This window comes from Pezoporus wallicus, unplaced genomic scaffold, assembly GCF_028554395.1.
Source record: "Pezoporus wallicus isolate ANWC-B61680 ecotype Strahan unplaced genomic scaffold, APGP_CSIRO_Pwel_v1 scaffold_3294, whole genome shotgun sequence".
NCBI classification, from domain to species: Eukaryota; Metazoa; Chordata; class Aves; order Psittaciformes; family Psittacidae; genus Pezoporus; species Pezoporus wallicus.
In genome coordinates, this window is record NW_026635478.1 from 4503132 (window position 1) to 4513742 (window position 10611).

At 42.6% G+C, this 10611-nt stretch overlaps 1 pseudogene; it reads left to right on the plus strand.

Moving 5' to 3' along the window:
* Nucleotides 1-761: 761 nt before the first annotated feature.
* On the plus strand, nucleotides 762-10325 carry LOC130610918 (elongation of very long chain fatty acids protein 4-like; annotated as a pseudogene).
* The last annotated feature ends 286 nt before the right edge of the window (nucleotides 10326-10611 follow it).

A 10611-nucleotide genomic window follows, 5' to 3' on the forward strand; every position in this document is an offset into this window, starting at 1 on the left:
GTGAGTGAGTGGGTTGGTATTCCCACCATTCTCTGTTCCCTCATTTTGTGGTTTGGATGCATTTTGGGCACATAAAAGGCTCGTTGACAGCCCCTTGTGATGGGCTGAAGGAGTGTTCCAAACAGACTATTTTCCAGGGTCTTGTCCAGGCATGATTCCTCATCTTTTACTGTTTGAAAAGCTGTCACGACATGTCCTGAAGAAACCTGCAGAAGAAATGCTGTCCTGGTTCCCACTTGGCCAGGCTCCCAAGCATGACACTAAAGGTCAGTGGTTCACTCCTGTGGAATCCCAGTCCTTTTCCACATTAATTTTCCTCCTCTTTCCAGTCCCTATATCTGATACATCATGTGGGGAGTCAAGAGAGGGAGGGGGAAGAGTATGTGATGTAACCTCTGCTCTGGCAAAGTTATGAGATAACACCATGGGGCCTGGTGGTTTTCTGGTGGGTACCACGAGGAGACTCTGAATTGTGCTTAAGAGGTGTGAAGATCCACCACATCTGTGTGAGACCCAGCAGCTGATGTACTCACCTCACTTGCAGAGAAGAAAGCTGAGCACAGTGCCTGCTTTACTGGCACACACTCTTGCAGCTTCTTGTTTTGCTGCCACATGCACCCAGAGCGAAAGGAGCAGCGGCTGTATGCTGAGGACACCCCTGAAGGAAGGGAGGCACAAATCCAGGCTCTGCTGGGGTAAGTCTGTTCCTGCTTCCTGGGTTTTCCTGTTCAATACAGTTTGAGGAAAGCAAAGGAAGTGAGCTGGAGTGCTTATGGGTGTTTGGGGGCATGTAACTATATGAAATCCCTGCTGGACTCACTCTGAGCCAGCTGATAATCACTGACTAATCCCCCTGCTGGTAGATCCTGCCCGGATTACAAGGGTGGGTGTCTGTGTGAGGATGCGTATGAAACGTGCTTGTGCTGGGGGTCTCGGGGTAAGTGTTGGAGAAACACACCAAAAAGGGGTTTGACTGCAATGACTGACTGCAGGGGAGAAATTTGTGCAAGTATGCTTCTGTCACCGACACAATGCTGTGTGTGCAGTTTTATGTCGGTCTGTGTGGTCTTCAGACAGGGAGGTGTAGGTATCGCAACTTTTGATGCTTGCTATATTTCACCAGGATAAATCTGTATACAACTGGGATACAAAAAAACTGTGTTAATTTTAATAGGTTTTATCCAGATGTGCAAAGTCAAAAGTACAGCTGGTAAACGGTGCCAGGCATGCTCCATGCATTTGTAGTTCTGGCAGAACTATGTCGAGTAGGTATTAAGAAACTGTTTATATTCATAAAGCTTCTTAAAACACATTTGTACCAGTATAAGAGGTGTTATATTAGGCTACAGTTTTCCCTGCTGTGTAATGCACAAGCTACTGTGCTGCAGGGACCCACTGGACATAGGAGAGGAGTGAGCAGGTCCAAAGGAGGCCTAAGCACCTTGCAGTCATCAGTCTATGAGAAGTCAAAGGAGAAAATGTGCTTTTCTCAGCACCAGGAGGAGATGAAACTGGGAGGAAACTGGTCCTGTGTATTTGCTAATGGAGAGAACTAGGGCAGATAACAGAAGCTGTTGAAAGTAACTGCAGTTAAGTGTTTTCTAGATGAACTTCTAAATGCCATTGAAAAGGTCTTCCTGCTAAAGGAAAGAAGGGAAGAGGAGGAGCATCATACTCTATATGAGTGCTCTATTTTACTATACCCTATTATAAAATATATACAATATAAAGAAAAACAACCTTAATGTATATACTAGGCCTCAGAAAGCCAAACAACCAACACAGCTCAGCTGACATCTCTGGAGCAGCAGCAGTCCTGAATTTATCCAAAACTGCCTGGTAGCATTGTGAATCTCCACAAACGTCTGCAGAAGGATGCAGTTGTGCCACCGGGTGTGTGTCCTTGCATGAATGTTGTGCCTACACTGCTTTACAAAAAATATCACGTGGTTGATTTCCCAACAAGGTGCAAAAAGCTCCTGGCTTGGGCATTTCGTATGCAGCTTCTCAGAGTATTTTTAGAGGTGAAACTTCAATAGAATACCAAAATCTGGAAATAGCAGTTAAACAGCTAATCATTACAGGGGGGTTCTCTTCCCTCCTTTTTTAAACATGACTAATCCTGGCCCAACTTTTTAACTTCAACAGAGAGCAAACTATTTTCATTACCTGTGGTCCTGAGCCATTGACTTAGGAGCCGACTTATTCAAAACTCAGTCAAGGATAGGATAAATGGGGTTAACCTCTTCTGGGAGATGCTAATTTTAATTTCTTTCCAGAACTTGTGATGGCTCCAACTTGGCAGAAAACTCAGGAATTCTATAACTGGGTCCTTGAAAGTGGAGGTAAGTAGAGTTTCTGTCTTAAATAGGAATTTCCACACAAATGGCATGATCACGAAGAACAAACCTATAAGGATCATGATCCTCATTTTTTCACTAGGCTGATTTTCACTTTTCCTTCTCCATGATCACAAACTTCCCTTGAGTCTTGAAATACATCTCAGGGACACTTCCAGCTGTAAGAAATGAAGGCATGGGGGATTTCCCCTGCCCAGAGCTAACTCTTAGCAGCTTTCTGTTCAATCTACAACCAGCTCGTGACAGGATGAGCAGTATGTGCTCAGGATTGCCTGTTAAGCCTGGAATATTAAAGAAACAGAAATTTTTTAAAAGGTATATATTCATGTGTCATGGGAAAGCTTAGTAGACCAAAGAGTTAATATTTTGAGGTTTAAACTCCTTGTGATGTTAGTAAAAGCAATTATGAAATATTGACAGAAACTACTCCTCAATTTGACATTTTTGCAGTTAGGAGACTTCAAGTCTTTAATAGTTAGAGATTCTACAGGTCCACTTTGGTCCCACAAGGCTCTGTTGGATACCTGGATATAAGGAAAAGCCACAAAATTGCATCAAGGTAGAATGGCAAGCTTGCATGGTGGCTTTGACAGGAGCAAGACATGGGGCACAGTACTCAGGTTGAAATGTTTCAGAACTTGAATTTCAGATGAGAGTCTAAATTGAGTTTTGGGACTTCTGACTGCCTGTTAAATCCAGAAGTGGAATATCAAAGAGCTCTTGACACAGACCATAGCACTAATAGTAAAGAACTGGGAAGTTTAGAAGGGGTGGGGATTAACAGAGTCATGTGGACCCTAAAAAAAAAAAAAAATACCCTGAGGCCCATGGACCCACCATTGATCCAAGAACTAAAATTCAACAGAGGACTTCAGCAAGGATGCTGGGGCTGCAACAGTGAGAGGGATCAGGGCTTGGGACTGGCAGGTCAGGAAGCAAATGGAGATGGTGAGAGAGTTTAACAGAGCAGTGACCACAACGGGAATAGGAGAAGAAAGCATGAATGGGAACTGGGATGCTTTGGCAGGTTTAATGTGTCCTGCATTTCTTTGGGTCAGGGATAGGGCAGAATTAGGAAGAGGTGGCATGGCAGATAATCTGTTAAGCTTCCCTTTGGTATAGAAATGAAGAGCAGTTTTATCAGTGAGAAGCATTGTGTCATTTTTGAGTGAAGTGGCATTTCCTAAGCACAGTCCTGAGCATTGTGGGGCAGGAAGGAAATAGCACCAGTGGTTGAAACAGTTTTATTATTTAGCTGTAAAGATCTGCACTCCTGAAAAGCCAGGAACAGTTTGGTTTGTTCAGTGCATCCCTGCTGCATGTGTCCTGACCTACTTCTTTCACCTGTGTGTGGGACAGTCTTGCAGCCTGTGGTGAGGGCTCCAGCTCATGACAGGAAAGGTCTGTTCTCTCCTGTGCTGCAGAATGCTGGTGCTCAGCAGAGCAGTCTTCTAATAGTACAGTCCCAACTCAAATGTGCTTAAAGCCTCCATGAAAAGTGGAGTCTGGCACATAGAGCTCCAGGGTATTAGGAGGACTGTGGCACTGCTTTGTACAGATGCATGTGATACCAGTTTTCTTTTTGCCAGAGAGCATAAAGAAAAGTTATTAAATATATCTGCTGTACAGTGTATGAGATGTGCCAGCTTTGGCTGTGTGTTTTGCTTTTCAGATCCATGAACAGACCCATGGCCCTGGTCATGGGTCTCTTCACTCTTCACTCTTCACTTCCAGTTACACCTCCTTTGCCTCTTTGTTGTGGCACTGGAACCCTTCTACATGCATCAGTGGAAATCACTGAAGCTGTGAGGCCTGCTGATTGCCTACAATCTAGCCATGATGACATTATCAGGCTACATGTTTTAAGAGGTGAGGAGACAGGATTGGCTCCTAGGTAAGCATCCAGGAAACATTTGAAAGCCAGAGCTATTTCAACAGCCTATGCTGATGGACTCTAATGAAGGGAGTAAGAGCCAACTTGGACATGGGTTATGTTTTGACACAACAGAAGCAGTATTGCTCTGTTGAAAGCATTATTTCCAAGGCATACCTCATTTCCTCCCACTTCTCAGTCTTCCTCTTGTTCATAAAATTAACATTGAAAGGTTCCTGAATGAGCATATTGAAATTCAGATCTCCCAAAGAAACACAGAGTGTATGGAGGGAGTCGAATCTCCTTGTTTTGTATTGGGTCTCGCTGGTGAGGGACCTGTCTCTGAGAATGAAAACTGCTTTCCCAGACTTATGCATTCCTCTCCAAGAGTGCGAAACACACTGCAGCTTCCTGCTGCTACGGGTATTGGTGACATTGTTTTCTGCTTGTTCTCATTGAATAAGCCTTTCCCTAGTTTATGTTGGCCACTGGAAATTCTTCAGGGGAATATGGACGAATAGGTTTGAGAAACATTATGATGTTAACGAATTTGCCCTTTTAGTTTATAACACAATTGTTACATTTAGTTAAAGCAAATTGCAAATTTCTTTTTAGCAACTACTACTTGATCTGAGGACAGATGTGAAAATTTCTTGTCTGTCCTTGGTTGCTCAGTTATACTGGTTGCTTGGTCCAGTTTTTGGCTTTCCAATTAATATTGAAATGCAACCAGCCAAAACAAAACAGTATGGGAGTTTTGCAGAGGAAATTAGTGTATTTTCACAGAGTTTCTGGAGCCTCACATTCAGTGTTCCTGCTGAAGCATTTCTGAGCACTCCACTTATCACATAAAGAGTTACAAAAATGCCCAGGCCAAATTCTCTTTTTCAGATTCTCACTAGGATGTGAAGTACTTTGTTTTAGACCATTATTATTTGCTCAGCTCTATAAATTACACAGATTTTCTGTCAGTGAGTACTAGATTGATACCCTAGCATTGAGACCTTAGCATTAATATGCACATCTTCTTGCAATAGATGGCATTTAACAGAAAATGGATCTCTCTTTCCTTTTGTTTCAGCTTCTGGTAACTTCAGTTTTGGATGACTACAGTTATCGGTGCCAACCAGTGGATAACAGCCGAAGTGAACTAGGAATGAGGGTACAGTTCTATACAAAGCTTACTTTAGGCCCTCCTCCTCCCATGGACGTGTAGATTGTTCAGCTCATAAATAGCTATTTGCATGCCTAAAGAGGCTTTTAGTCCTGTTTGTTGCTTTAAATCTATTTCATTCAATTGCTTCAACAGCTCCACTTTGCTTTAGCTCTCTATAAATTAATAATCTTAGTCAACATAGCCATCTAAGTTCCCTCTTTGATCACTGGGCTGAAGGTGATGCTACCATCTGAAGTCCAATATATATAACGCAAATTGCCTTTGAAATTGCCTCTGTCCATTGACTATATAAGGATTCTGGGTGACCACTACCAACATGAAAACTGATTTTTGTGCCCTCAACTTTGCATGGCATAAATCATATTCAACATTTTGTTTTAGCAGAGGGATTTGGCTAAGACTATTCCTTATCTGTTCATCCCAGAGGGGGCTGGGTCCCACCAGCTTCAGCTTTCCAAAATGCTGCATAAGTTTTGGCTGTTTGAATTCAGAGCTATTATGTTTTGCTTCCAGATATAACCAGGCTTTGAGCAGATGCAAGCATGAATATTTTCTTTTCTTTTTTTTTCAGGTACTAGCCAACGGGCTAGAAACAGTTTCTGAGCAGCTCACTCTTGCCTTCTCAAAGGGCAAGCACCGTAGTGAACCAACCATATGAGAGCCAAAGCAACCCTAAGTGCATTTCTTCCTCCCATACCAGAGAAAAAAAAAAAGGAAAAAAAAAAAAGAAAAACAACAGCTATAAAAGAGCCCCTTAGGTTTTCCCTTTTGCTGTGGATCCCAAGTGGGCAGCGTTCACATAGTGCATAGTTGACAATCTCAAGTGGTGAGACTGAGCAGTGATTTTGCTTTGAGGTCTAACAGCGTTTCCTTGTGTTGCCCAGAAGATGGCAAGAGTGTGTTGGTGGTTCTTTCCCAAAGTCATCGTGCTGCTCGATAAGGTAAGGAGGGCTCGGCTCTGTAGCGGGACTGCTGCTGTAAACAAATCACTTCCTTGTCAGAAAGGGGCAAGGTGCCAAAAGCTAATGTCCTCGGTTGATCCTGTATTGATTTCGTTGATGCTTTTCAGTAAATGCTGTTTTCACGTGTTCTGCTCTGCCTGTTTGTGGGAATAAGGCTGATACTGTTAAAAAAGAGGACTCAGCTCCAAGCATGCTGGGTTTTGACAGCATTTGGCCTGCACGAGTCCAGCATCACCACTGGTTATCATACTGCTTTCCAAAAGAAAAGAATCTTTGCTGTCCAGTTTGCCTGTCTCTGTCCCAGAAGCTGCACACATTCCCTCCCCAGCACCCTTTCTGTGGGTGGGTGTTCCCTCCTAATCATGGTGCTACAGAAGAAGCTTTAATCTTGGGTATTGCCAGATGGTTCCCCCCAAAATCTTAGTTGCTAGCTGATTAAGGCTGCCAGATAGGATATTCCATTGCCTGTCTGGCTGAATAATAGTGTTTAGTTGGACAGTAAATAAACTGCAAATGTAAAAATACGTGAGGTGGTATTTTTGGTGCCAAAGTTGTGGGTTAAAGGTTTGTGTCCCATGTGAAACTGAAAGTTCGCCTGAAGATAGTACCATTTTATAGCTTGTATTCAGGCCTCCTGTATTATAAACAAACTCATTAAATGACTGAACTAGCAAAGGAATCCTACCTCTCTGTTTGACCAGTAAGAATAAATTGTATCCTAAAACAAGACTTCAGTCTAGTGCTCTTTGGGGCATAAGTTGACAATGCACTGTCTGAAAAGTGAGTCAGCTTGTGCAGCCCTTCTAGGCCAATGGGTTGATGAATCCTCTGTTTTCATCAGCAACAAAAGCAGCTTTTTGCCAGTCCTGAGTCCCCAGAAAGCAGATTCACTTTTTGTTATGTGTGTGTGCATGTGGTCACTGAAATACAGTGACCCAACATGTGTTCATCTGCCAAAACCACTCTCTTTACTAATACAAACTCTGGAAGGATTTAGACATTCAGCACAGCACCTTTTCTGTGGATCATTGTCTGGTACCAGTAAACATCTAATCTATGTCCTGAAAAGGACCTAGACCCAAGCAGCTGCAAACTGTATAGAAGCTCTGTCAGAGCTCAGATGTGTCCTCTTTGGACCTTGAGACCTGAATCCAAAGGTAAAAACAGCTGAGGCTCTGTGGAAGAAATTCTGTCTCCCAGTTACTCCCTGTTCCAGACAATGTGAGATCTATCCCATGTGTGGAATTTCACTAGTTTTTATCAACAACAGAGGAAATCTGTTTGGGAGATTCAGAATCACCATTAATTATTATCATTTATTATAATCTATTTTTTATTATCATTTATTATTTTATTATCATTCATTATTTTTTAAACACATCATCTCAAGATTTTCCTTTGTCTGTCTTCTTTCAGGTTTTCTTTATCCTGTGCAAGAAGCAAGAACAGGTGACTTTTCTGCACAGGTACCATCATGGTACTATGCTGTTCAGCTGGTGCTCAGGGGTCAAATATGTTCATGGAGGACAAGGTATGCTTCCACAGACACCTTGTTTTTCAGTTTTTCTTGTGGTGTGGAGATAGAATATATGCTGCAGATGGGCTGACTGGCAGGTAGAAAGTTCACCTAGTTCCAAAGGTGTGAAAACAATGTGCATTTCAATTGATACCATCTGCTCAGCTCTTTGGGCTATTTAGACTGCTATACCCACTGCTTCATCCAAAACAAGAATGTGGCAACAGAATGTGTCCAAACAGAAACAATAACATCCTATACAAGGTCCGTATATAACTCCACCCAAACCAGTGCTTCATTGCTCTGCATTCAGCTGGGCCTGGTGCTGCAGCCCAGGTTCTGGATCTCTTTTTCCTGCTCTGTATTCAGCGTAGTCCTCGCTCACTTTCTGGTCCATATCCAGACTGCTTCTCCTTTTTGCTCCACTGAAAGAGAAGCATCTGAATACTAAGCCACTGTAGGTATGCCCTATACAAGATGCTCTGGTACTCCTTTTTGGGGGAAGCCATTTTGGCTGCATCGCCTTGACACCAGAGTGGTATGAAATGCTTAGGTCAGAAGATCAAGAATTGTCTCTTCTGCCTTTCAAACTTTGTCTCTGAACACTAGACATGGGATGGATATATGCTGAAAGGAGAATGGAGAATATGGCATGCTTCCTAGGTAGAGTCTGGATTGAAGGTTTTTGCATAGGGATAATATGATCTATTTTGAAAGCATCATCAGAGTGGTTGTGAGCTCATCACAGAGTTAGTCTTGAATAGGTTAGTCTTGAATGGTTTATGTGTCTTGTTCATCCTGACTTCTTTACTACTCAGCCTTCTTTCTTGGGATGCTAAACTCATTTGTACATCTACAGGCTATTATATCCTGGTCAGCGTGGGACCGCAGATGAACCATTACCTATGGCAGAAGCATTACCTAGGCATCATGCAGCTGGTAATTAGTTTATTGTGTTAACCTCTGCATGTCTGTATGTTGTGTGTGATGATACCTACTGTCTGCCTCTGTCACCTCACTGGCTCAAGTCTTTCTGTTTGGTGCCTATGAAAATGTCCTCATGTGTCCCTGTGCACCATTATGAGAGGTCAACTGACAGGTGACCTACTCTGAATGGTGTTCTCAGACAACTAGCAAAAGGCCTGCAGTGACTGTATTAAATAATAAGCCCCCACCTTTGTAATGGGAAGGAGAGAGAAAAATTAGCAATTAGTTTCCTCCCTTTTCTGTTGTATATGGAATCCTTTTCCCCTCTGGATCCCCTGAAAATACAGCTTGCTTTTGAGAGGTGTTTTGAGGGAACTTTGGATTCTTGGTAGGCCAGAGATTGAAAAAACTTCATTCTGTTTCTTCAAAAAGGAACAGTATGTCTCACTGCAGGCAAACAGAGATGGGTTAAAGAAAAATATGTGAGTTTTACTCTTTCTGTAGAGAATCCCTTTGGATTTTCTTTCCCTCGTCTCTGAAGAGGTGGCAGATCCTTGACAACCTGTGTTTTTTCAAAGGTAGGGCATAAAAACAATGTTCCAGACCAGAGAAGAGGAAGTAGAGCTAGGGTACATGCAAAATAATGTGCACTGAAGACTGGTCCAGAATTCTTACTTGTCCTGAATGGCAAAAGCAGAACAAGAAAGCATTGCATGAAACTAAAAGATATTTGTAATGCAAAACATAGCACAGGAAATAAATTTTTTATATAACATACTTTTGGCACATAACATTTATTGCTTAAGGATATTGAGACAGGAGACTTAGTAAAATATAAAAAAAAGGATTAATGTTTAAATGAATAAAAGTAGCATCTGTAGTTCCTCCCTGTAAGCTAAAATACCAATCAAGATAGTTCTGGGTATAATAGCCTGCTTAACTCTTGGGAAGAGGAGTCTTCCACCTCTAATTTCCATATTTCATGATCTCAGCTACTGGCCTATGGCAGAGAAGTGGCACAAGGGCAGTGGTCTCTTTCTAGGCAGAAGAGGCTAGATTCCAAACCTGCTCCTTGCAGCAGTGGGCAAGCCTCAATGGTTGGGGGACATGTGGCATGCTTTCATGTTGGGAAAACACTGATGGGCTTGAAAGGCAAGATTTCAGGGATGTCAGAAGAGGCAAACAGGTAACACTAAGGTTGAGGACACTACTGGTATGTTGTGATACTATTTACGATGGCCCTAATGGTCAATTGAGGTACGTCTCATGTAGGCTACCTAATCTGGCTGCTTCTTTTTTCACCCTCTTCCAGCCCCAGTTTGTAGCCACTGTTGCTCATTCTTCCTACAACCTCTTCACAGAATGCCTGTCCCCTGATGGCTTCAACAGTGCAGTTCTCTACGTTCTCAACCTCACTGCTCTTTTCCTGTACTTCTACTATTGAACCTACCTTAGGGCAAAGCAGGAGACATTAAAAAGAAAATCGAAGAGGAGAGTGAGCACAGTCTGATGAATTTGCACGTTTTCTGCTGCTTCTAACATGACTGCATGAAGAAAATGTATTTGGGGAGTGTGTGCGAGGCTCTTGTGCAGACTCAGAGTTACCTTCAGGTATCTCAGGTTAGGAAATAAAAATGAATGCCACAAACTCATGTATTAAGGTGTTTAGGAGCACACTTAATTAAGCTGATACAAACCCAAGACAAGCAGTCATCAGCATAGCAGCCTGTCTTTGCATTCATAAGACTGTCTCAGTTTACTTTTCCAAATCAGGCAGGGGCAGGTGCCTCCAGCCT